This window comes from Arachis duranensis, chromosome 6 (assembly GCF_000817695.3).
Source record: "Arachis duranensis cultivar V14167 chromosome 6, aradu.V14167.gnm2.J7QH, whole genome shotgun sequence".
Classification (NCBI taxonomy): Eukaryota; Viridiplantae; Streptophyta; class Magnoliopsida; order Fabales; family Fabaceae; genus Arachis; species Arachis duranensis.
In genome coordinates, this window is record NC_029777.3 from 40,320,235 (window position 1) to 40,346,140 (window position 25,906).

At 39.4% G+C, this 25,906-nt stretch overlaps 2 non-coding genes across 2 annotated transcripts; one reads left to right on the plus strand and one right to left on the minus strand.

Annotated features, from left to right (window-relative positions):
* Window positions 1–6,871: 6,871 nt before the first annotated feature.
* LOC127739887 (small nucleolar RNA R71) lies at window positions 6,872–6,975 on the minus strand. The gene has a single exon (XR_008000629.1). It is a non-coding gene; the product is annotated as a small nucleolar RNA R71 (small nucleolar RNA).
* Window positions 6,976–18,354: 11,379 nt separating this feature from the next.
* LOC127739921 (small nucleolar RNA R71) lies at window positions 18,355–18,458 on the plus strand. The gene has a single exon (XR_008000663.1). It is a non-coding gene; the product is annotated as a small nucleolar RNA R71 (small nucleolar RNA).
* Window positions 18,459–25,906: the final 7,448 nt, after the last annotated feature.

Consider the following 25,906-nt stretch of genomic DNA (forward strand, 5'->3'; position numbering starts at 1 on the left):
TCATAGCTCTGAATTCAATTACAAAGAGTATGAAAACTAGCAAAATGATCCAAAAGTTCCCAAGTGTAAAAAGAAGTCCTCACTAACTTAAATTCTATCCTATTTATACACTTTCTAAATTGAGCTTCTGTTGTGTTTCATGGGCTTTGAGGCCTTTCCCTGATTTCCTTTTGCTTTGGGTTTATGGTCCAAAATCCTGATGAGGCTGTGATCCAATTCTGTAACATTCATTGAGCAAACTTAGTGATAATCAAGTAATGACACATGACTCAACAAATTAAAATTCCAGACTCATCAATTCTTCAGGCCCAATCCCATAAACCATGATATTCAATTGGGTTTCATACCATAATACGTTTAAGTTAATGTTTGGTGCTCAAATGCTAACTTAAACTTCAATATATTTGGCCCAGAAACCCTTTTAAAAAGTGGCGTTTAAGTTGCAGTTTAAGCTTAAACTGCAACTTAAACGTTGGACACTCCTGGAGGTGGTATAATTCAAGCTGGAGCTTAAACGTGTTCGACATTCACACTCCTGGGCTACCTTCTTCATTAACACGTTTAAGCTCCAGTTTAAGGTTAAACTGGAGCTTAAACGTGGAAATGCTCCTGGTGCCTTTCTTACTTCTGGCGTTTAACCTCCAGTTTAAGGTTAAACTGGAGGTTAAACGTGGAAATGCTCCTTGGTGAGAAATTGTGTCGAACACGTTTAAGCTCCAGTTTAAGGTTAAACTGGAGCTTAAACGTGGAAATGCTCCTGGTGCCTTTCTTACTCCTGGCGTTTAACCTCCAGTTTAAGGTTAAACTGGAGGTTAAACGCCAGTTTCAGTATTTCTCAGCTTTCATGATTCTGGCGTTTAACTTCCAGTTTAACCTTAAACTGGAGGTTAAACGCCACTTTCAGCTTTGGTGCATTTCTTATTCTGGCGTTTAACTTCCAGTTTAAGGTTAAACTGGAGGTTAAACGCCACTTTCAGCATTATATGGCTTGGTAGTTTAAGTTCCAATTTAAGCTTAAACTGGAACTTAAACTTCACATGTGATCTTCAAGCTTCCTTTATTGATTTTGTTGCTTCCTTGCCTAGCCTCTTCTTCCCTGAAATCATCCAAACAACTGCATCAAAGTCTTGCAAAATTTCATGAGAATTCTTCCATGCATAGCATTCAAGTAATATCACTAAAAACTCATGGAATTTGCATCAAAATCATACTGTTTGGATGGTTCATTGCTTTGTTGTTCATTTAACCATTCTTGGTTACTTTAAGCTCAAGAAAATGCATAAAACAACTAAAACTAACAGAAAAATGCTAGTGAAACTAGCCTAAGATGACTTGGCATCAAGAAGAGAGAGTTGAAAGAAAAGCAATTAAATGAGATTGAACAAATTAAAAAAATGAGTTGCTTTTACTTCCCTCTTTGTTGAGTAGCGTGTAGCATTAAGGCCATCAATCAAATCAATGACAATTTCTCTCTCATGGTTCCCATGCATGTATAAACTTCACTTTAATAAAATTTGAATTCCACCACATGATAGGAATGGGTTCCGTTGGAAGCATGAAGCAATACATTTTGCTTTCTCTTTTTCCTTCAATTCGGATCAAGCTAGTGGGTTTCACACTAAACTTTGAATTGGGCTAATAATAATATTAAGAAAATCTGGCCCAATATCAAAATATTGTTGCAGCCAATGTTACTTAAATATTTTAACCAAGGCTAAATGTTTACAAACACATTGGGCTTGCAACTTTTCTTTTCTTTTCGGCCCAACAAAAAATCTGCACACACAAAATTATTAATTAAGCAAGTATGATTTAAAATCAAATTAATAATTTTGTAATTAATTGTTTTAATAATATTTTTTCATCATCAAATTTAAATTAGAGTTTTTCAAACTCATCATCCTAGTTTAGTATGTTGATCCTTGAACACAGCTACTTTATGAGTATTGGCCGTGACCCTAAGCATTTTGTCTTCCAGTATTACCACCGGATACATAAATGCCACAGACACATAACTGGGTGAACCTTTTCAGATTGTGACTCAGCTTTGCTAAAGTCCCCAATTAGAGGTGCCCAGAGTTCTTAAGCACACTCTTTTGCTTTGGATCATGATTTTAACCACTCAGTCTCAAGCTTTTCACTTAGACCTTCATGACACAAGCACATGGTTGGGGACAGCTTGATTTAGCCGCTTAGGCCAGGATTTTATTCCTTTGGGCCCTCCTATATATTAATGCTCAAAGCCTTGGATCCTTTTTACCCTTGCCTTTTAGTTTAAAGGGTTACTGGCTTTTTCTGCTTGCTTTTTCTTTTTTGTTTCTCACCATTTTTTTGCAAGCGTTGGTTTTTTCACTGCTTTTTCTTGCTTCAAGAATCAATTTTATGATTTTTTAGATTATCAATAACATTTCTCTTTTTTCATTATTCTGTTAAGAGCCAACAATTTTAACATTCATAAACTTTACTATAAAAAATATGCACTGTTCAAGCATTCATTCAGAAAACAAAAAATATTGCCACCACATCAAAATAATTAAACTATTTTCAAGATAAAATTCGAAATTCATGTACTTCTTTTTCTTTTTTAGAAAACATTTTTCATTTAAGAAAGGTGAAAGATTCATAGAACATTCATAGCTTTAAAACATAGACACTAAACACTAATGATCATGTAATGAAGACACAAACATAGTCAAAACATAAAGCATAAAAACTGAAAATAGAAAAGAAAATAAACAAGGAGATTAAAGAACGGGTCCACCTTAGTGATGGTGGCTTCTTCTTCCTCTTGAAGAACCAATGGAGTTCTTGAGCTCCTCTATGTCTCTTCCTTGCCTTTGTTGCTCTTCTCTCATGGCCTTTTGGTTCTCTCTAATTTCATGGAGGATGATGGAGTGCTCTTGGTGCTCCACTCTTAGTTGCTCCATGTTGGAACTCAATTCTCCTAAAGAGGTGATGAGTTGCTCCCAATAGTTGTGTAGAGGAAAATGCATCCCTTGAGGCATCTCAGGGATTTCTTGATGAGGGACTTTCGCATGCTCTTGTTGATGGGCTTTTGAGATGAATATCTCCATCTCCCATGACTTGGAGGTGGAAGCAACTGCCTTCCCTTTAATCTTTCTAGAGGTTTCTCCGGGCTTAGGTGCCATTAATGGTTATGGAAAAATAAAAAGCATAGCTTTTTTCCACACCAAACTTAAAAGGTTTTCTCGTCCTCGAGCAAAAGAAGAAAGAAAGGAGGAGAAAAAGAAGAAATGGAGGATATAGAAGGGTATGAATGGTTCAGCCAAGGTTGTTATGAGCTGTTTGTGATGTGTGAAAGTGGAGAAGTAAGGAGGGGTATTTATAAGGTAAGGGAGAGGAGGAATCTGTGTGAAATGGGGTGGGTTTAGAAGGGAAATATTTTGGATTTGAATGGTGAGGTAGGTGGGGTTTTATGATGGGTATTTGGGGAATAGTGGATGGATGTGAGTGGTGAAGAAGAGAGAGAGGGAGTTAGGGTAGGTGGGGATCCTGTGGGGTACACAGATCCTGAGGTGTCAAGGATTTCTCATCCCTGGACCTTTCTGGCGTTTAAATGCCCCTAGACAGCCCTTGCTAGCGTTTAAATGCTCGTCTGCTGCCTTTCCTGGCGTTAAACTCCAGGCTGATGCCCCTTTCTGGCGTTTAACACCCAAAATGCTTCCAAACACCCTTTTCTGGCGTTAAACGCCAGTCTATCTACCAATTCTACCATTTAACGCCCAGAATGCTGCCAGACTGGGCGTTAAATGCCCATTCTGCTATCCTTATTGGCGTTTAATGCCTGCCAGAAACCAAACACCCTTTTCTGGCATTAAACGCCAGTCTGTCTACCAATTCTGGCATTTAACACCCAGAATGCTGCCAGGCTAGGCGTTAAACGCCCAGTCTGCTAACCTTACTGACGTTTAAATGCCAATTAGCCTATCCTCCAGGGTGTGCTATTTTAATGCTATTTTTTATTTTGCTTTAATTCTACAGCTGTCTTTGTGACTCCGCTGATGCCAGGGCATCTTGGCCAGTTTCACTGACCTTTCCTTTGCTATTTTAGGGTAGTTTCATGCAATTTCTTAGTAAATAGGCAAGTTTTGGATGAAAATATCTTACACCTTGATTCAAGCAATTATTGTGAAATTTACATGATTTCATGAGGATTAGGCAGGAATTGTATGATAAAATTGATGATGCATAATCTCATGATTTGGAGCAGAGCTTTGATGTACCTTAATTGCTTGATTTCAGGACAAAGGGAGCAAGAAGGAACCACGTTAGTAGCCATGTTAATCTAATTAACGTGACCACTAACGTGGAATGGGACAAGCCTATAGTGTTAATGGAAAAGGTGATCGCGAATAACGCCTTTGAAGCCATCATAGACCACGTTAGTTGCCACGTTAACTACATTAACATAGTAGCTAACGTAGAGGAGGAAGAGGAGCTCCAACGTTAGTGGTAAAAGTGGTTGCCACTAACGTTCCACAAAGGCACAATGAAGCCACGTTAAGAATCACGTTAATCCAATTAACATGAACTCTAACGTGGGATGAAAAAGCAATCACCAACGTTAGTGACACTCACCTTTGTCACTAACGTTGGACCAACCCAAGAGTGCCCATGTTAGTGGTCACGTTAAGATCACTAATGTGAGAGATAACGTGGAGTTAAGCATGATAAGCCAACGTTAGTGACACTCACCTTTGTCACTAACGTTGGAGATGGCAATCACTACCACGTTAGTGGCCACGTTAATCTAATTAACGTGAACTCTAACGTGGAAAGTAGGGGCATTTGGAGCGTTAGTGATAAAGGAAAGTGTCACTAACGCTCTCAAAGCTTAGGCATGCCCACGTTAAGAGTCACGTTAGTTATACTAACGTGAACTCTAACGTAGGGAAAGGGGGCACAAGGCAACATTATTGGAAAAGGTGATTCCCAAGAACGTTTGCGAAGGACCAAGAGGCAACGTTAGTGGTCACGTTAGTGCCACTAACGTTGAAGTTAACGTTGATCATTTTGGGTTGGAACGTTAGTAGAAAAGGTGATTGTCACTAACGTTCTCAAACCCACATCCTCACTTAACGTTAACGCCACTAACATCCTAACTAACGCCCATGCCTAACTCACACTTTCTCTGCAAACAAAGCTGACCCCACTGAAGATTGTAACTACTTCAACTCAAGGTCAAAGGCCCATATCCAAGACTTGGAGAACTCACTAGAAGATCAAGAAGAGTAGTATATATAGGAGTAGTTTTGAACTATTATGGAGCTTTTGCACTTTTGAGAACTACACTCTGTATATTTACTTTATGCATGTATTCTGTTCTACCCTTTTTTCATTTCCATTTCCAAAGCTATGAACAATTAAACCCCTTTCATTGGGTTAGAGAGCTCTGTTATAATTTGATGGATCAATTATAGTTTTCATTCTTCTTCCTCTTTCTTTTCTCTTGATTTACTAGAAAGCTTTCGATCTTAATCTAATTGGTTAGTTGTCTTGGAAAAGAAACTCTCCATAATTGGATCTCCTTTGAGCCTTGGAAAAGGGATAAGGAGATCATGCTAGAAATGCTTTCTCATGTTGGACCAAATTGGGGATTGAGGAAGAGATGAGAATGAACTTGATCTGGAGAATGCAATATCTCCTAAGCCCAATTAATCCCCATCTCTAATCTTACCTATTCTCTTTACTTTCTGCCATTTATTTCCTTGTTCATCTTCCCAATTCCCCATTTATGATTCTGCACTTTATTTTCTGCAATTTACTTTCCCGCCATTTAATTTCCTACAAATCTCAATTACATTCTGTTTAGCTCAACTAGCACACTCTTCTAACTAAAGTTGCTTGACCAATCAATCCCTGTGGGATTTGACCTCACTCTATTGTGAGTTTTTACTTGACGACAATTTGGTATACTTGCCGAAGGGAAATTTGTTGAGAGATAAGTTTTCCTGTATCAAGTTTATGGCGCCGTTGCCGGGGATTGAATTTGTATCGACAATGATTAAGTTGGAAGTTCATTAGATTGAGTATTTTCTTTTTATTGTCTAATTTGCCTAGTTATTTACTCTTAGTTTCAATTAATTTTCTTCCTCGTCCCCTATCTCCTCATTTGTTTTCTTTTTCTTTGAATTTACTTATAATTCTGCTCACTAACCCACTAATTATTTGATAATTTACACCACTCACACTAACAATCACTCTAACAAGAATAATTACTTCGTTTACTTTCTATTGTATGCTCTATTGCTCTGTTAGTTGTATGATAGGGAGACGAAGCGGAGCTTCAACTTCCTTTGATTCTGAACCTGAGAGGACCCTCCGTAGATTGAGGAGAGAAGCAAGAGGGAAAAGAGTTGATGGTGCTGAGAAAGAGGAAGAGTACTTTGAAACAAACATGGAGGAGAACATGGAAAACAACCATGAAGAAAAAACTCACAACCATGCCAGAGAAGGCCCTGTGAATCATGCTGGGCAAGAAAAGAGAGTTCTAGGCTCTTACATTAATCCAAACCCAGGAAATTATGGAAGTAGCATCCAGAAGCCAACCATACATGAGAATAACTTTAAATTGAAACCCCAGCTCATCACCCTTGTTCAGAACAATTGCTCATTTAGAGGAAGTGCCCAAGAAGACCCCAATCAACATCTAACCACCTTCCTGAGAATATGTGACACCGTAAAGTCTAATGGTGTTCATCCAGATGTCTATAGATTGCTTTTGTTCCCATTCTCACTCAGGGGCAAAGCATCTAAATGGCTGGAATCCTTCCTGAAGGAGAGTTTAACAAATTGGGAGGACGTGGTAAATAAATTTTTGGCAAGATTCTACCCTCCTCAAAGAATCAACAGGCTGAAAGTTGAGGTACAAACTTTCAGGCAACAAGATGGTGAGACTCTCTATGAGGCATGGGAGAGGTTTAAGGACTTAACAAGAAGATGCCCACCAGACATGTTCAATGAATGGGTTCAACTACACATCTTCTATGAAGGTCTTTCTTATGAGTCAAAGAAGGACGCAGACCATTCATCAGGGGGCTCTCTAAACAAGAAGAAAACCATTGAAGAAGCCATAGATGTCATTGTGACTGTCGCTGAGAATGACTACTTTTATGCTTCTGAAAGAAGCAATACTCGCAGAATAATAGAGCTGAACCACATGGATGCATTGTTGGCTCAAAACAAGATGATCACCAAGCAGCTAGTAGATCTTACCAAGAAGGTGGAAGAAAACCAAGTCGTAACAGTCATCACCTCATCACCAGCTCAAGAAAGAGTGGATGTAGGAGAAGAAGGTGACTGGAAACAAGCCAACTATGTTGGAAACTCACCCAGATAGACCCATGATCCATACTCCAAAACTTATAATTCTAGTTGGAGAAACCACCCTAACTTTGGGTGGGGAAATCAACAGGACCAATGCCAAGACCAGAGACGCCACAACCATAATCCCAACAACAATGCAACTCACCAACATACCTTACAGAGATCCTATCAACACCCACCTAATCACCCTTCTCAACCACCTAACCTCATCCCACCATCACCAATCGAAGATAGACTTTCCAGAATTGAAACTCTACTTAAAGACATATGTAAAGAAGTCCAAGACAACAGAGTGTTCAAGGATGAAGTGCGAGCCAACATAAAAAACTAGGGAGACACCATTAAGAGACTGGAGTCCCAAGTAAGGTATCTATCTCAACAGTTTCTCAAACCCACTGATAGTTTCCCAAGTGACACAAAGAAGAACCCAAGAGGAGAAATAAAGAAGGTAAGTGGGAAGAATGCAAGATGATCATTATAAGTGATGAGAGGAGTGTGGAGGAAGTGCACACACAAAAAAAACATCTCCAAGACATTCCAAAGGAAAATCATGAAGAAAGAAACCATACACCCCATCCCACACACAAGGAGGAGATAAAGAAAGGGGAGACCCTAAACCCATATGCACCCTTTCCCCAAAGGCTCAAAGGTGGAGTAGCAAGGAGAATGTATTCAAGGTTCCTTGACATGTTTGCATCTCTTGATGTAAATATACCATTCATTAAGGCCCTTCAGCAAATGCCTTCCTACATCAAGTACGTAAAGGAGCTGCTGGCCAAAAAGAGTTCATTGAAGGGTGGGCAAACAATAAAGATGAACAGGAAAAGCAGTGCTCTCATTCAAATAGAGCCACCTACAAAGAAGAAAGATCCAGGGAGTTTTCACATTCCCTGTGCAATAGGAGAGACAATGATTGATAAAGGGCTCTGTAACCTGGGAGCAAGTATCAACTTAATGCCTCTATCCCTCATGAAAAAGCTTCAAATCAATGAGCTAACACCCACGGACGTAATCATCAAATTGGCTGACAAAACTCAAAAATAGGCGATAGGAATGGTTGAAAATGTATTAGCGAAGGTGGGGAACTACTTCCTGCCCACAGACTTTGTTATCCTGGAGATGGACGAGAATCATATCCATCCCATCATCTTGGGAAGGCCATTCTTAGCCACAGCTAGGGCACTTATAGATGTGGAGTGAGGAGAACTAATCTTGAGAATACATGATGAACACCTCACCTTCAATGTATTCAAACCCTCACAAGAAGCAGATCATGATAACAAAGAGTCAAGGAAAGACCACAGTAAGGAGCTGATGGAAGAGACAAGCACAGGAGCACAAGCACCACACCTGAGACCCCCCTATGGTTGACAAGCAATGTGGTCGAAAAGGACAACAGCCAAGTGTAATCCAAGAGGAACTAGACCCATCGGAGTCATATGAGACAAGCAACAAAACCCTTTTGAAAGAAGAAACCACAAGGAGCAAGGTGCCATCAGGGAACACAAGAAAAAAGGCCCCAAGGGGATGGAAAAACAAGAAGATCCCTACAAAGGATTTCTCTCTAGGAGATGAAGTGGTCTCTGCCTATTTTCCATCTATCCCACCTCATCTCCCCACCATTCCATCTCAGCTGCCTCAAGTGTATACCATCAACAAAATCTTGTCCTTAGAACATGTGGAGCTTCTCAACAAAGCCAATGGAGACAAATTCACTGCAAGAGGGGAAGATTTGAAGCACCACCAACCACCCTGACAAAGTCCAAACGTCAAGCTAATGACGCTAAAGAAGCGCTTCATGGGAGACAACCCATGTTCTATACCCTTTCCTTTTAATCTTTAATAGTCGTTAATAAAGTCAAAAATTCATGAACTCTAAATCAACTTCGACAGACACTATAAGAACCCCTACATGCAGCATATAATACATGACAAGTTTGGTGTTCAAGGCATGAACACATTCCAGAATATGAGATTCTTATCGAATCTTGTTGCACCATATGATCACAAACAAGTTTGGTGTCACCAACGTTGCATGCATGGGCATTTGATTGGTCGGTTGGTTTGCATTCATGAATGGCTCTTAGTTAGTCAAAAAAAATTGGGGGTTGGCTAGCCTCCAAATTTCTTTTATCGCCACAATTTAAATTAATTCTTCTTTTCTTTTGTCTTGCAAAGAATTGGGAAGGATATTGGAGGAACTTGATGGGACAACCAATTGAAGGGGGGTTCGGCCACTTCACCCACGGAAATACACACTTGTCTCCAAGTGGTGCACCTCGGGAAGTGTCACCATGCAATATTGGGAGTTGGATAGCCTTGGAGACCGAACCAATCAATTCACAAATGTGGTGATCCTTGTGCTCATCCAATGACAAACCCCAACCGTCCACTATTAAGCCACACCATCAATCCACACCCTTCAATCTCATAATTCCCCTATATAACCCCCACTCTACACCCACTCCATGGGCAATCACCCTCTCAATCTATCTCTTTTCTTCCTTCCGAAAACACACACTTTACACCTCTTCATATTCTAACATATGTTCATTCCATCTCTTGTTTTTCTTTCTTCCAAATTCTTCCAAAACTTTTCACACTACCAATTCTGACCAATGGCATCGTCGAGCTCGAAAAGAAGAAAAGGAAAGGAGCCTATGGAGCAGCCTCCTTTTGATGAGAAGAAATTTAGATCCTTTTACCATGTATTACAATTCGAGTGGATGGCTGAGAAAGAAATCATATACGAGTTAGGCTTCCAAGTCACAAAAACTGAGTGCCCCAAAATCGCAGAGAAGGTGGAAAAGAGAATATGGGAGCTCCTTACTGATCCGATCACAAGAGTAAACGCAACTCTTGTAAGAGAGTTCTATGCAAACGCGGTCAGATATGATAAGGCAGATGAATCCTATACAAGCTTTGTAAGAGGGATGGCAGTGGATTTTAGTCCCACAAACATCATGAGGGTGCTAAAGCTACGAATCATACCATTTGCTGAAGAGAGCTATCAATCAAGGATAGATAGTAGCCCCAACTATGACTAGATTGTAGGAGACATTTGCATACCAGGAGTGGATTGGGAAAGAGATCCCAATAAGAAACCCAGGTTTATAAAAAGAGGAGACCTCCTTTCTGAGGCTAAGGGATGGTTCGAAATTATAAGGAGATCCATCCTCCCAGCAGGAAACAACTCAGAGGTAAACCTTAAGAGGGCAACAATGGTGCAATGCATAATGAAAGGGGGAGAAATCAAGGTTTATGAACTCATAGCCCAAGGTATTCGGAAGCTCGCTAAGAAAAATGATTCTGGAGGAAGGTTAGGCTACCCCAGCACCATTCTCCACCTTTGCACAAAGGCTGGGGTGGTGTTCGAAGATGGAAACCCCAAGTGGATAAAAGTCGGCATCCCCATTACTCTTCGACGGATGCATGCCACTACACCTCCCCTACCTCAACGAAGATTAAAAAAGAGGCCAGTCCATCAAGTGGAAGAAAGACAAAACCCACAGGAGCAAGCCCCAACCAACTTAGACATGTACCAATTACAAGAAGCTATTGATACACTGTCTAGGCAATACATGGAGAATTAAGGGGCACAGAAGGAGCTTCAAATGCAAATAATGGACCGCCAAGAAGAATCACTCTCTAGATGGATGAATCAACAAGGGGAGTGGCAACAACAATTGATGGAGCAGCAATTGGAGCAAGGGAGACAGTGGAGTGAATCTCTCCACAACTTAAACCAAAAGCAAGACCAACAACAAGAAGCCATCCAAAAGCTAATCAACATCCAAGCACATCAAGGTGCACACATTCATGATATGCATCAGAAACAAAGAGAACAGGCAGATCTCTTCGATGAATACAAAGCCTTCTCGGAAGAAGTCTATATGAGCGACGGTTACCATGTAAACACTCAAGCCAGGCTCGGATATTTAGTCAGACAACTGCTTGTATTGCACCCTGGGATCACAAGGTATAAGGACGTAAAGGATGAGTTAGCACGAGTGGAATGAGAAAGAGCTGAACAGAGTCATGAATCAGTAATGAAAGCACTGGAAGATTGGAAAATAGCCAGGATGAATCGGATGCAAGGAAGTGCAAATGGACATAAAGAGGACAAACATGGAAGAGGACATGAACATTCCGATAAGTAAAAGGTGGTGGAGTTCTTTCTTAGTTTTATGTTTTTCAAGCTTTAAATAAGGAAAATCATGTATGAAATAGAACATGCTTCCATAGTAGCTTAGGAATTTTCAATTCTGTCTTTAAGATTTAGTTGTTTAGGTCTAAGTGTGTTGGTCTAGACCCTAGCTTTCATTTTCATCTTGCTTATATGTATGCTTGCCCTTATAAGTCAATTAAAAAGAAAATGTTATGAAAAACAAGATTGGAGTTATTTTGTGAAGTAAATTCTTAAGTTTGTGGTATGGTCATTGATCAGCTAAGTTGGTTCACCTACAAGGTATAGAGGCAACTATATGCTCTAAACCACATGCTTGAAACACATTCTATGAGACTAACCAAACAATAAAGATCCCAATAAGAGAAGAGAAAGAACAATAAGAGTTTGAAAAAGAAAGAAAAATAATAAGACATAATGCTATGTACCAAGGGTTTGAATATTGAGGCATGTGTCTGTGGTGTCCATGTGCAAGGGATATGCTTGGATGAATAAGCTCTTAGGGGTGCCTTATCACTTGGTAACTTGGGTTAACTAATCCGGGATTATCTACTGAAAGTCCACTATCAAGAGTAACCTTTGCTATAGAGCACTTAGTAACCCAAAGAGGTGCTGGATGGTGCACAAAATTGTGATCATCAATGGCGCCATCAACATGGTACGCTCAATTGCAATCTCAACTCTTTATCACAACTTCGCACAGCTAACCAGCAAGTGCACTGTGTCGTCCAAGTAATAAACCTTACGCGAGTAAGGGTCGATCCCACGGAGATTGTTGGTATGAAGCAAGCTATGGTCATCTTGTAAATCTCAGTCAGGCGGATTCAAATGGTTATGGAGGATTAATGATTAAAAGATAAATAAAACATAAAGTAAAGATATAGATACTTACGCAATTCGTTGGTGAGAATTTCAGATAAGCTTATGGAGATGCTTTGTCCCTTCTGTTTCTCTGCTTTCCTACTGTCTTCATCCAATCCTTCTTACTCCTTTCCATGGCAAGTTGTATGTTGGGCATCACCGACATCAATGGCTACAGTCCCGTCCTCTTAGTGAAAATGTTCAACGTGCTCTGTCATAGCACGGCTATTCATCTGTCGGTTCTCGATCATGTCGGAATAGAATCAAGTGATTCTTTTGTGTCTGTCACTAACGCCCTACAATCGCGAGTTTGAAGCTCGTCACAGTCATTCAATCCTTGAATCCTACTCAGAATACCACAGACAAGTTTTAGGCCTTCCGGATTCTCAAGAATGCCGCCATCAATTCTAGCTTATACCACGAAGATTCCAATTAAGGGATCCAAGAGATATCCACTCAATCTAAGGTAGAACGGAGGTGGTTGTCAGGCACACGTTCATAGGTGAGAATGATGATGAGTGTCACGGATCATCACATTCATCAAGTTGAGGAAATAGTGATATCTTAGAACAAGAATAAGCTAAATTGAATAGAAGAACAATAGTAATTGCATTGATACTCGAGGTACCGTAGAGCTCCACACCTTAATCTATGGTGTGTAGAAACACCACCGTTGAAAATACATAAGAACAAGGTCTAGGCATGGCCGAATGGCCAGCCTCCCATAATCTAAGAACTAGACGTCCAAAGATGATCCTAAGATCTAAAGTGATCAAAAGATGTCTAATACAATAGCAAAAGGTCCTATTTGTAGAGAACTAGTAGCTTAGGGTTTACAAAGATGAGTAAATGACATAAAAATCCACATCTGGGCCCACTTGGTGTGTGCTTGGGCTGAGCATTGAAGCTTTCATGTGTAGAGACTTTTCTTCGAGTTAAACGCCAGCTTTTGTGCCAGTTTGGGCGTTTAACTCCCATTCTTGTGCCAGTTCCGGCGTTAAACGCCAGAATTCTTGAGCTGATTTGAAACGCCAGTTTGGGCCATCAAATCTCGGGAAAAGTATGAACTATTATACATTGCGGGAAAGCCCAGGATGTCTACTTTCCAACGCAATTGAGAGCGCACTAATTGGGCTTCTGTAGCTCCAAAAAATCTAATTTGAGTGCAGGGAGGTCAGAATCCAATAGCACCTACAGTCCTTTTTAGCCTATGAATCAGATTTTTGCTCAGGTCCCTCAATTTCAGCCAGAAAATATCTGAAATCATAGAAAAACACACAAACTCATAGTAGAGTCCATAAAAGTGAATTTTAAATAAAAACTAATAAAAATATCATAAAAACTAACTAAAACATACTAAAAACATACTAAAAACAATGCCAAAAAGCGTATAAATTATCCGCTCATCACAACACCAAACTTAAATTGTTGCTTGTCCCCAAGCAACTGAAAATCAAATAAGATAAAAAGAAGAGAATATGCAATCAATTCCAAAAACATCTATGAAGATCAGTATTAATTAAATGAGCCGGGCTTTTAACTTTTTGCCTCTGAACAGTTTTGGCATCTCACTTTATCCTTTGAAATTCAGAATGATTGGCTTCTATAGGAACTCAGAATCCAGATAGTGTTATTAATTCTCCTAGTTAAGTATGATGATTCTTGAACACAGCTACTTTATGTGTCTTGGCCGTGGCCCAAAGCACTCTGTCTTCCAGTATTACCACCGGATACATACATGCCACAGACACATAACTAGGTGAACCTTTTCAGATTGTGACTCAGCTTTGCTAGAGTCCCCAATTAGAGGTGTCCAGGGTTCTTAAGCACACTCATTTTGCCTTGGATCATGACTTTATTTTTACCCTTGCCTTTTGGTTTAAAGGGCTATTGGCTTTTTCTGCTTGCTTTCTCTCTTAATTTTTTGAATTCACTGCTTTTTCTTGTTTAAAGAATCATTTTTATGATTTTTCAGATTCTCAGTAACATGTCTCCTTTTTCATCATTCTTTCAAGAGCCAACATTCATGAACAACAAATTCAAAAGACATATGCACTGTTCAAGCATACTTCAGAAGTCAAAGTATTGCCACCACATCAAAATAATTAATCTGTTATAAAATTTAAAATTCATGCAATTCTTCTCATTTTCAATTAAGAACATTTTTCATTTAAGAAAGGTGATGGATTCATAGGACATTCATAACTTTAAGGCATAGACACTAAGACACTAATGATCATAAGACACAAACATAGATAAAAATAAGCATAAAAAATTCGAAAAACAGAAAAATAAAAAACAAGGAGATTAAAGAACGGGTCCACCTTAGTGATGGCGGCTTGTTCTTCCTCTTGAAGATCTTATGGAGTGCTTGAGCTCCTCAATGTCTCTTCCTTGCTTTTGTTGCTCCTCTCTCATGATTCTTTGATCTTCTCTAATTTCATGGAGGAGAATGGAATGTTCTTGGTGCTCCACACTTAGTTGTCCCATGTTGGAACTCAATTCTCATAGGGAGGTGTTGATTTGCTCCCAATAGTTTTGTGGAGGAAAGTGCATCCCTTGAGGCATCTCAGGGATTTCATGATGAGTGGGATCTCTTGTTTGCTCCATCCTTTTCTTAATGATGGGCTTGTCCTTATCAATGAGGATGTCTCCCTTTATGTTAACTCTAACTGAATTACAGAGGTGACAAATGAGATGAGGGAAGCCTAACCTTTCCAAGGTAGAGGACTTGTCTACCACCTTATAAAGTTCTTGGAATATAAACTCATGAACTTCTACTTCCTCTCCAATCATGATGCTATGAATCATGATAGCCCGGTCTATAATAACTTCGGACTGGTTGCTAGTGGGAATGATTGAGCGTTGGATAAACTCCAACCATCCCCTAGCCACGGGCTTGAGGTCATGCCTTCTCAGTTGAACCGGCTTCTCTCTTGAATCTCTCTTCCATTGAGCGCCCTCTTCATAAATGTCTATGAGGACTTGGTCCAACCTTTGATCAAAGTTGACCCTTTTAGTGTAGGGGTGTTCATCTACTTGCATCATGGGCAAGTTGAATGCCAACCTTACATTTTCTGTACTAAAATCTAAGCATTTCCCCCGAACCATTGTAAGCCAATTCTTTGGGTCCGGGTTCACACTTTGATCATGGTTCTTGGTGATCCATGCATTGGCATAGAACTCTTGAACCATTAAGATTCATCTCCGGATATTCACTCTTTTTGAGTTTGAAAGGGACCTCGGGAATCACCTTCTTCATGGCCACAACTTCATGGAAGTGGTCTTGATGCACCCTTGAGATGAATCTCTCCGTCTCCCATGACTCGGAGGTGGAAGCTTTTTCCTTTCCTTTCCTCTTTCTAGAGGTTTCTTCGGCCTTAGATGCCATAAATGGTTATGGAAAAACAAAAAGCAATGCTTTTACCACACCAAACTTAGAAGGTTTGCTCGTCCTCGAGCAAAAAAAGAAAGAAGAGAGTAGAAGAAGAAGAAATAGAGGAGATGGAGGTGGCTTTATTTTTCGGCCAAGGGGGACAAGTAGTGTGTAGGTTGTGTGAAAATGAAGGAGTGAAGATGGGTTTATATAGCGGTGGAGAGAGGGGTAGGGTTCGGCCAATATGGGTAGGTTTGGGAGGGAAAGTGGTTTGAATTTGAATGGTGAGGTAGATGGGGTTTTATGAAGGATGGATGTGAGTGGTGAAGAGAATGGTGGGATTTGATAGGTAAGGGGTTTTTGGGAAAGAGGTGTTGAGGTGATTGGTGAATGGGTGAAGAAGAGAGAGAGTGGTGGGGTAGGTGGGGATCTTGTGGGGTCCACAAATCCTTGAGGTGTCAAGGATAATTCATCCCTGCACCAAGTGGCGAGCAAAAATGCTCCTTCTGCCAATCCTGGCGTTAAACGCCGGGCTGGTGCCCATTTCTAGCGTTTAACGCCAGCTTCTTGCCCATTCCTGGCGTTAAACGCCAGTCTGGTGCCTCTTTCTGGCGTTAAATGCCCCGAATGGTGCCAGACTGGGCGTTAAACGCCCATTTTGCTGTCTTCACTGGCGTTTAAACGCCAGCAAATTTTCCTCCAGGGTGTGCTATTTTTCTTTCTATTTTTTATTCTGTTTTTGCTTTTTCAATTGATTTTGTGACTTTCCATGATCATCAACCTATAAAAAACATAAAATAAAAAAGGGAAATAGATAAATATAGCATTGGGTTGCCTCCCAACAAGCGCTTCTTTAATGTCAGTAGCTTGACTGTGGGCTCTCGTGGAGCCTCACAGATACTCAGAGCAATGTTGGAACCTCCCAACACCAAACTTATAGTTTGACTGTGGGGGTTCAACACCAAACTTAGAATTTGGTTGTGGCCTCCCAACACCAAACATAGAGTTTGACTGTGGGGGCTTTGTTTGACTCTGTTTTGAGAGAATCTTTTCATGCTTCCTCTCCATGGTTACAGAGGGATATCTTTGAGCCTTAAACACAAAGGATTCTTCATTCACTTGAATGATCAATTCTCCTCTGTCAACATCAATCACAGACTTTGCTGTGGCAAGGAAGGGTCTGCCAAGGATGATGGGTTCATCCATGCACTTTCCAGTCTCTAGGACTATGAAATCAGCAGGGATGTAATGGTCTTCAATCTTTACCAGAACATCCTCTACAAGTCCATAAGCTTGTTTTCTTGAATTGTTTGCCATCTCTAGTGAGATTCTTGCCGCTTGTACCTCAAAGATCCCTAGCTTCTCCATTACAGAGAAAGGCATGAGGTTTATGCTTGACCCTACGTCACACAGAGCCTTCTTGAAGGTCATGGTGCCTATTGTACAAGGTATTGAGAACTTCCCAGGGTCCTGTCTCTTTTGAGGTAATCTCTGCCTAGTCAAGTCATCCAGTTCTTTGGTGAGCAAAGGGAGTTCGTCCTCCTATGTCTCATTACCAAATAACTTGTCATTTAGCTTCATGATTGCTCCAAGGTACTTAGCAACTTGCTCTTTAGTGACATCTTCGTCCTCTTCAGAGGAAGAATACTCATCAGAGCTCATGAATGGCAGAAGTAAATCTAATGGAATCTCTATGGTCTCAGTGTGAGCCTCAGATTCCCATGGTTCCTCATTAGGGAACTCATTGGAGGCCAGTGGACGTCCATTGAGGTCCTCCTCAGTGGCGATCACTGCCTCTTCCTCCTCTCCAAATTCGGCCATGTTGATGGCCTTACACTCTCCTTTTGGATTCTCTTCTGTATTACTTGGAAGAGTACTAGGAGGGAGTTCAATAACTTTCTTACTCAGCTGACCCACTTGTGCCTCCAAGTTTCTAATGGAGGACCTTGTTTCAGTCATAAAACTTTGAGTGGTTTTGATTAGATCAGAGACCATGGTTACTAAGTCAGAGTGGCTCTGCTTAGAATTCTCTGTCTATTGCAGAGAAGATGATGGAAAAGGCTTGCCATTGCTAAACCTATTTCTTCCACCATTATTGTTGTTGAAACCTTGTTGAGGTCTCTGTTGATCCTTCCATGAGAGATTTGGATGATTTCTCCATGAAGAATTATAGGTGTTTCCATAGGGTTCTCCCATGTAATTCACCTCTTCCATTGATGGGTTCTCAAGATCATAAGCTTCTTCTTCAGATGAAGCGTTCTTAGTACTGCCTGGTGCAGCTTGCATTCCAGACAGACTTTGAGAAATCATATTGACTTGCTGAGTCAATATTTTGTTTTGCGCCAATATGGCATTCAGAGTATCAATCTCAAGAACTCTTTTCTTCTGATTCGTCCCATTGTTCACAGGATTCCTTTCAGAAGTGTACATGAATTGGTTATTTGCAACCATTTCAATGAGTTCTTGAGCTTCTGCAGGCATCTTCTTCAGATGAAGAGATCCTCCAGCAGAGCTATCCAATGACATCTTGGTCAGTTCAGACAGACCATCATAGAAGATACCTATGATGCTCCACTCAGAAAGTATGTCAGAAGGACACTTTCTGATCAATTGTTTGTATCTTTCCCAAGCTTCATAGAGGGATTCACCTTCCTTCTGTCTGAAGGTTTGGACTTCCACTCTAAGCTTACTCAATTTTTGAGGTGGAAAATGAAGTCGGGAGTAGGTGCAATAAAGTCACCCAGCACCTTCCTTGCATTGTTGGCATTGTTGTTGTTTTCGGCTGCCATGTCTTCTTCTTCTTTGAAGATTTCTATTAGGTCCTCTACAGAGAGTAGTGCTTTAGCTTCTCTTAGCTTTCGCTTCAAGGTCCTTTTAGGTTCAGGGTCAGCCTCAACAAGAATGCTTTTGTCTTTGCTCCTGCTCATATGAAAGAGAAGAGAACAAGAAAATATGGAATCCTCTATGTCACAGTATAGAGATTCCTTAAGGTGTCAAAGGAAAAGAAGAATAGAAGGAGAAGGTAGAAGAATTCGAACTTATCAAGTGGAATGGAGTTTGAATTGTGCATTGAGGAGGAGTGTTAGTCCATAAATAGAAGGATGTGAGAAGACGGGAAGAATTTTTCGAAAATAAAGTAAACGATTTTGAAATAATTAAAAGAAATTTTGAAAAATTGATTAATGATTTTCGAAACTAAGATTGAGAAAGAAATAAAGTGATTTTTGAAAAAGATTTTGAAATTAGAAATCAAAAAGATATGATTGAAAACTATTTTGAAAAAGATGTGATTAAAAAGATATGACTGAAAAGTTATGGTTTTAAAAAGATATCATTGAAAAGATATGATTGAAAAACAATTTAAAAATATTTGATTTTTAAAATTAATGACTTGGCTAACAAGAAAAGATATGATTCAAACATTAAACCTTTCTCAACAAAAAATGCAACATACTTGAAATGTTGAATCAAATCATTAATTGTTAGCAAGTATTTTTGAAAATGGAAAGAAATTCCTTTTGAAAATATATGATTGAAAAGATATGATTTCAAAAAGATTTGATTTTGAAAAATTATGGAAAGTTGAAAAAAATTGAATTAAAAACAGAATCTTCCCTCTTGTGCCATCTTGGCATTAAACGCCTAGAATGGTATTCATTCTGTCGTTTAACGCCCAAAATGTTACCCTTTTGGGCGTTAAACGCCCAGCCAGGCACCCTGGCTGGCGTTTAAACGCTAGTTTTCCTTCCTCACTGGGCGTTTTGAACGCCCAGCTTTTTCTGTGTGATTCCTCTGCTGTATGTTCTGAATCTTCAATTCTCTGTGTTATTGACTAGAAAAGACACACTTTTGAAAATTTTTTTTGGATTTTTAATGATGAGGAATAATCAAAATGCAACTAAAATCAAATAAACAATGAATGCAAGACACCAAACTTAGAAGTTTGTATACTACTGATACTAACAAATTGAGAATGCATATGAGAAATAACAAAACACACAAGACAAGAGAATTTAAAGATCAGAGCAAGCAAATTATCAAGAACAACTTGAAGATCAGTGAAGACACATGAATGAATTCAAAAAATGCAAGAAGAACATAAACATGCAATTGACACCAAACTTAAAATGAAACACTAGACTCAAACAAGAAACATAAAATATTTTTGATTTTTATGACTTTGTAATTTTTTTGGATTTTTCAAAAATTATATGGAAAAGAAAATAAAGAGATTCAAAATTTTTAATAAGAATTCCAGGAATCATGCAATGTTAGTCTAAAGCTTTAGTCTAAAGGAATTAGACATGGCTAGCCAAGCTTCAGTAGGACATTACATTCAAGAGCTAAATTGAAGAAGATCAATAAGCTTTGTTAAAAATTCTGAAGAAAAATACCTAATCTAAGCAACAAGATGAACCGTCAGTTGTCCAAACTCAAACAATCCCCGGCAACAGCGCCAAAAACTTGGTGCACAAAATTGTGATCATCGATGGCGCCATCAACACGGTACGCTCAATTGCAATCTCAACTCTTTATCACAACTTCGCATAACTAACCAGCAAGTGCACTGGGTTGTCCAAGTAATAAACCTTACGCGAGTAAGGGTCGATCCCACGGAGATTGTTGGTATGAAGCAAGCTATGGTCATCTTGTAAATCTCAGTCAGGCGGATTCATATGGAGGATTAATGATTAAAAGATAAATAAAACATAAAGTAAAGATAGAGATACTTATGCAATTCATTGGTGAGAATTTCAGATAAGCGTATGGAGATGCTTTGTCCCTTCCATTTCTCTGCTTTCCTACTGTCTTCATCCAATCCTTTTTACTCCTTTCCATGGCAAGCTGTATGTTGGGCATCACCGTTGCCAATGGCTATAGTCCCGTCCTCTCAGTGAAAATTTTCAACGCGCTCTGTCACAGCACGACTATTCATCTGTCGGTTCTCGATCGTGTCGGAATAGAATCAAGTGATTCTTTTGCGTCTGTCACTAACGCCACACAATTGCGAGTTTGAAGCTCGTCACAGTCATTCAATCCTTGAATCCTACTCAGAATACCACAGACAAGGTTTAGACCTTCCAAGTTCTAGATCATCACATTCATCAAGTTGAGGAACAGGTGATATCTTAGAATAAGAATAAGTTGAATTGAATAGAAGAACAATAGTAATTGCATTGATACTCGAGGTACAGCAGAGCTCCACACCTTAATCTATGGTGTGTAGAAACTCCACCGTTGAAAATACATAAGAACAAGGTCTAGGCATGGCAAAATGGCCTGCCTCCCATAATCTAAGAACTAGACGTCCAAAGATGATCCTAAGATCTAAAGAGATCAAAAGATGTCTAATACAATAGCAAAAGGTCCTATTTGTAGAGAACTAGTAGCTTAGGGTTTACAAAGATGAGTAAATGACATAAAAATCAACTTCCGGGACCACTTGGTGTGTGCTTGGGCTGAGCATTGAAGCTTTCATGTGTAGAGACTTTTCTTGGAGTTAAACGCCAGATTTTGTGCCAGTTTGGGCGTTTAACTCCCATTCTTGTGCCAGTTCCAGCGTTAAACGCCAGAATTCTTGAGCTGATTTGGAACGCCAGTTTGGGCCATCAAATCTCGGGCAAAGTATGAACTATTATACATTTCTAGAAAGCCCAGGATGTCTACTTTCCAGCTCAATTGAGAGCGTGCCAATTGGGCTTCTATAGCTCTAGAAAATCCACTTCGAGTGCAGGGAGGTCAGAATCCAATAGCATCTGCAGTCCTTTTTAGCCTCTGAATCAGATTTTTGCTCAGGTCCCTCAATTTCAGCCAGAAAATACCTGAAATCACAGAAAAACACACAAACTCATAGTAGAATCCAGAAAAGTGAATTTTAAATAAAAACTAATAAAAATATAATAAAAACTAACTAAAACATACTAAAAACAATGCTAAAAAGCGTATAAATTATTCGCTCATCACTGGACACCAAGGTCTCAAGAAAGAAAAAAAATAACAAACTATGTGCCTGTGGTGTGTATATATGGGGGAAAAAGACTTGAGGGAGTAAGCCCTTAGGGGTGTCTCAACACCTAGCACCTTGAACCAACTGGTTCGGAAGTGTTGGCTGAAAGCTTATCATAAAGAGTCGCCCTCTTACAGAGCACTTAGCCTAAGAAGAATGCAATAAAACTTGGAAAAGAAGGAAGGATCAACAATTAGGAAGTCTCAAAGGATGCAATCAAGTGAGTGTTCAAGGGCATGATAAAGGCTTGAAAACCAGTAAATGAATGAACCTAAGTTGCTATGCATGAATCCCTATAACCCAGGAATTTAACTTCTATAATGATTACTTGTTTATCTTGTTCTTTCATTCTTTTCTTTTCCATGTTTCAGTACTTTCTTAGGGACAAGGAAGCTTTAAGTTTGGTGTTGTGATGCCAGGGCATCTTGGCCAGTTTCACTGACCTTTCCTTTGCTGTTTTAGGGTAGTTTCATGCATTTTCTTAGTAAATAGGCAAGTTTTGGATGAAAATATACTTACACCTTGATTCAAGCAATTATTGTGAACTTTACATGATTTCATGAGGATTAGGCAGGAATTGTATGATAAAATTGATGATGCATAATCTCATGATTTGGAACAGAGCTTTGATGCACCTTAATTGCTTGATTTCAAGACAAAGGAAGCAAGAAGGAACCACGTTAGCAGCCAGGTTAATCTAATTAACATGACCACTAACGTGGAATGGGACAAGCCTGTAGCGTTAATGGAAAAGGTGATAGCCAATAACAACTTCGAAGCCATCATAGCCCACGTTAGTTGCCACGTTAACTACATTAACGTGGTAGCTAACGTAGAGGAGGAAGAGGAGCTCCAACGTTAGTGGTAAAAGTGGTTGCCACTAACATTCCACAAAGGCACAATGAAGCCATGTTAAGAGTCACGTTAATCTAATTAACATGAAATCTAACGTGGGATGAAGAACCAATCACCAACATTAGTGACACTCACCTTTGTCACTAACATTGGACCAACCCAAGAGTGCCCACGTTAGTGGTCACGTTAAGACCACTAACGTGAGAGATAAAGTGGAGCTAAGCATGATAAGCCAACGTTAGTAACACTCACCTTTGTCACTAACGTTGGAGATGACAATCACTACCACGTTAGTGACCACGTTAATCTAATTAATGTGAACTCTAACGTGGGAGGTAGGGGCGTTTGGAGCGTTAGTGATAAAGGTAAGTGTCACTAACGCTCTTGAAGCTTAGGCATGCCCATGTTAAGAGTCACGTTAGTTATACTAACGTGAACTCTAAAAGGTGATTCCCAATAACGTTTGCGAAGGACCAAGAGGCAACGTTAGTGGTCACGTTAGTGCCACTAACGTTGAAGTTAACGTTGATCATTTTGGGTTGGAACGTTAGTGGAAAAGGTGATTGTCACTAACGTTCGCGAACCCACATCCTTACTTAACGTTAACGCCACTAAAGTCCTAACTAACGCCCATGCCTAACTCACACTTTCCTTGCAAACAAAGCTGAGCCCACTGAAGACTGTAACTACTTCAACTAAAGATCAAAGGCCCATATCCAAGACTTGGAGAACTCACTAGAAGATCAAGAAGAGTAGTATATATAGGAGTAGTTTTGAACTATTGTGGAGCTTTTGCACTTTTGAGAACTACACTCTGTATATTTACTTTCTGCATGTATTCTGTTCTACCCTTTTTCATTTCCATTTCCAGAGCTATGAACAACTAAACCCCTTTCATTGGGTTAGGGAACTATGTTGTAACTTGATGGATCAATTATAGTTTTCATTCTTCTTCCTCTTTTTTCTCTTGATTTACTAGAAAGCTTTCGATCTTAATCTAATTGGTTAGTTTTCTTGGAAAAGAAACTCTCCATAATTGGATCTTCTTTGAGCCTTGGAAAAGGGATGAGGAGATCATGCTAGAAATGCTTTCTCATGTTGGACCAAATTGGGATTTGGGCAGATATAGTGACATGTAATCCTCCCAATACTTTGATTTGGAAATACATATGGTATAATCAGTGACCATACTTCATCTCTTCCCATGAGCAATTAAATCAAGGAACTGGGCAATTGTTCAAGCTTAGAGAGATTGGATTGCCAAGGAATTGGGATCCAATCATTTAAGATTGCCAAGGAGATCAATGAATGCATTGATTGAGGAAGAGATAAGAATGAACTTGATCCAGAGAATGCAACATCTCCTAATCCCAATGAATCCCCATCTCTGATCTTACCCATTAATGAGCAAATATTTTATACGTTTTTTGGGAGTAATTTCATATTGATTTTAGTGTGTTTTAGTTAGTTTTTAGTATATTTTATTAGTTTTTAGGAAAAATTCATATTTCTGGACTTTACTATGAGTTTGTGTGTTTTTCTGTGATTTCAGGTATTTTCTGGCTGAAATTGAGGGAGCTGAGCAAAAATCTGATTTAGGCTGAAAAATGACTGCTGATGCTGTTGGATTCTGACCTCCCTGCACTCGGAATGGATTTTTTGGAGCTATAGGAGTCCAATTGGCGCCCTCTTAATTGGGTTGGAAAGTAGACATTCAGGGCTTTCCAGCAATATATAATAGTCCATACTTTGCGCGAAGATAAACGATGTAAACTTGCATTTAACGCTAGTTTCATGTTACATTCTAGAGTTCAGCACCAGAAACAGGTTACAACCTGGCGTTCAACTCCAGAAACAGTCCAGGCACGTGAGAAGCTTAAGTTTCAGCCCCAGCACACACCAAGTAGGCCCTAAAAGTGGATTTCTGCACTATCCATCTTAGTTTACTCATTCTCTGTAAACCTAGGTTACTAGTTTAGTATTTAAACAACTTTTAGAGACTTATTTTGTATCTCATGACATTTTTAGATCTAAACTTTGTACTTTTTGACGGCATGAGTCTCTAAACTCCATTGTTGGGGGTGAGGAGCTCTACATCATCTCGATGAATTAATGCAATTATTTCTATTTTTCCCTCAAACATGCTTGTTTCTATCTAAGATGTTCATTCGCACTTCAATATGAAGAAGGTGATGATTCGTGACACTCATCACCATTCTCAACCCATGGACGTGTGCCTGACAACCACATCCATTCTACATTAGATTGAATGAGTATCTCTTAGATTCCTTAATCAGAATCTTCGTGGTATAAGCTAGAATCCATTGGCAGCATCCTTGAGCATCCGGATGGTCTAAACCTTGTCTCTAGTATTCCAAGTAGGATTCAGGGATTGGATGACTGTGACGAGCTTCAAACTCGCGAGTGTTGGGCATAGTGACAGACGCAAAAGGATCAATAGATCCTATTCTGACATGATCAAGAACCGACAGATGATTAGCCGTGCTGTGACAGAGCATTTGGACCATTTTCACTGAGAGGATGGGAAGTAGCCATTGACAACGGTGACGCCCTACATACAGCTTGCCATGGAAGGAGCCTTGCATGTATGAAAGTGAGAAAGCATTATGTTGCAAGAACTCAGAAGACAAAGCATCTCCAAAACTCCAACATATTCTCCATTACTGCATAATAAGTATTATTTAATCCATGCTCTCTTGTTTATTTGCAAGTCAATTGATAACTATAACTGGTATTCTGACTAAGATTAATAAGATAACCATAGCTTGCTTCAAACCAACAATCGCTGTGGGATTCGACCCTTACTCACGTAAGGTATTACTTGGACAACCCAGTGCACTTGCTGGTTAGTTGTGCGGATTGCAAAAAGTGTGATTGCAATTTCGTGCACCATGTTTTTGGCGCCGTTGCCGGAGATTGTTTGAGTTGAACAACTGACGGTGAATCTTCTTGCTTAGATTAGAAAAAATTAGTCTTTTTGGTTTAGAGTCACTAGAATTGCATATTTTATCATTCCTTTTAAAAAAATTTTCAAAAATATTATTTTTCTTTATTAATTTTTAGTTTTTCTGGGAGTTTAGTGTCCTGTTTTAAGTTTGGTGTCAATTGCATGTTTTTAAAAATTTATGCATTTTTCGAAAATTCATTCATGTGTTCTTCATGATCTTCAAATTGTTTTTTTCAATTTTTCTTGTTTGATCTTTGATTAAATCTTGTGCCTAACTTTAAGTTTGGTGTTCTCTTGTTAATTTTC